Source organism: Hippocampus comes, unplaced genomic scaffold (genome assembly GCF_001891065.2).
Source record: "Hippocampus comes isolate QL1 unplaced genomic scaffold, H_comes_QL1_v1.1 scaffold786, whole genome shotgun sequence".
In the NCBI taxonomy this organism is placed as follows: Eukaryota; Metazoa; Chordata; class Actinopteri; order Syngnathiformes; family Syngnathidae; genus Hippocampus; species Hippocampus comes.
This window is the reverse complement of record NW_017805375.1, coordinates 180,577-182,565: the sequence shown is the minus strand read 5'-3', so window position 1 is coordinate 182,565 and position 1,989 is coordinate 180,577. Positions and strand designations below refer to the sequence as shown.

General features: G+C 41.0%; 1 protein-coding gene across 8 annotated transcripts in view; it reads right to left on the bottom strand.

Moving 5' to 3' along the window:
• Positions 1–372: 372 nt before the first annotated feature.
• Positions 373–1,989, bottom strand: part of LOC109517114 (histone deacetylase 4-like) — a 79,006-nt gene continuing 77,389 nt past the window's right edge. For all 8 annotated transcript variants that reach the window (XM_019872069.1, XM_019872067.1, XM_019872070.1 and 5 more), the window contains one exon: positions 373–1,989. This exon is cut by the window's right edge and continues 737 nt beyond it. The gene's annotated coding sequence lies outside the window, so the exon portion shown is untranslated.

Here is a 1,989-nt window from a genome sequence, read left to right as displayed (position 1 = left end):
GGGCGACTAACATCGGCCCATTTAAATGACTCTAAAATTGGGAAATATGGGTTGATTGAACGCTAACAAATTACAACATGAGTCGAAGTGAATGACATTCAAACATTCTCCGACAATTTTTCTCACTGTTCACAAACACTATCGGACCAAGTATTGTAAAATGCTCAAATGTTCAGCCTGTAAATCGTACCTTTAACGGCATAAGCGATAAGGGACCTAAAATATGCTAGTTTATTCATTCTATCATATTTTTAATGAATCGGGCCGATTAATCTGTTATGGGAATCTTAGCATGCCAAATATCGGAATCGGGCTCAAGACATCCAAATCAGGCGGAAGCCGCAACCGCACAATATCCATCTCTCTCTACGATACTGCCCCCCGGTGGCCAAGGCACGCACACCAGAAGGGAGAGCACAATAGCCATCGAGTTGAAGCAAAAAAAAAAAAAAAAATGTGATCAATGTATTTAATTACACCATGCCGGTTTATATTTATGAAGCACAATAATAAAGAGTGCCGCTTTTTCTGACATGAAACACACATTTTTTGTTTTGAGCGCGATCACGGCACCAATTCCAGTCGTATCTCAAGGCATCGCCAGAAAACAAAACCAGGTCATATGATGAGGGTATGTTAGGCGCAAAAAAAAAAAAAAAAGAAAATTTGCGGTGGCTGAATTGGATGTGCGCGCGGCTGCCACATGCTGCAGCACCTGACATTTGGGGAGCAGATGTCGAAGCGGCCGCCCCTCCGGAACCTCCCAGGTGGCATGTCGTGGAAAGCGCCTGGTCCTAAAACAGAAGGCCAGTGACTCTTTCCTTCCGAGGGTGGCAAAACCTTCACCGGGACGACCATTTCTCGGGATAATTCTTCTTGGCAAGCGTTGCGACGACGCTGTGTTCCACATTATTAGGCAAACAAGCGCATCTTGAGGACATGAGAAGAGCTTGCCAATCCTCATTTATTTCAGCTGCTATTTCAAAAGTGACATTTAGAATGTATAGAATGGAAATTATGGAATATGACATATGCAAATGATTTGAAATAGAGATCTGCGGAAATTGAATTTGTCTTTGTTGTTAGTGCGAACGTCCCCAACCTTTTGAGAAGTGAAAGCGACTTCTTGGGTCCCGTTAAATGCAAAGGGGCTACTTGTGAAAAAAAGCATTCTTCCAATTATGACAGAAGAATATCGACAGGATACTTTCTCATAATATTGATCAAAGATGTTTTGAGATCGGAGCGGGAAAAATATCGACAAAATCTCTACAAGTGTTTGCATTGTTCAATGAGCTCTTCAACAACATTTCGAGGAAATCACAATGTCTCATTCATGGCGAGCTCGTTTTTCATTTGGACCATGATTGTCTGCTGTCAGCTTAACAAATTTGAAAAAATCAATCAATCAATCAATCAATGACTGAAATATATGAATTCCCATTTTCCTAAAGAGTCGATATGAGCAACAGTAATAATTTTTTTTTTTTTTTTTTTTTTACAATAAGCAGTTGTACTTTCTTTGTCATGCGGATTTTGTTTTTGCTCCTTTGTTTTGGGTGCAAAATTACTTTTTAAAAAACAGCGCTCCGTGTTATGCACCAAAACCAAAATCAAATGAACAAAATGTCTTGTTTTGTTGTTGTTTTTTTTTTTTGCATGAGATGGGCGACATTTCCAAAGAGGCCTCTTTTTTTAAGGACACTCCACGAGTTCTCGGTGGGGTTGCGGTCAGGGGATACTACATTTTTCTCCCTGTCAAATATTTAACCGACATGGGTAATAATTTGGAACACAGCGTACAGAAATGACTTTTTTTTCTCTTTTTTTTTTTTTAACAGTGCATGCTACTTGTAAGTGCCTCCAGTGGACTGTTGGGTCTGACCTTGCAAAACGAGCGGAGGAAAACGCACGTCCACGTCCGCCTTGCTGCAGGGCATCAAACGTCAACAAGGTAACCGAACGTCTTGGAGAAGTGGGGGCGGGGGT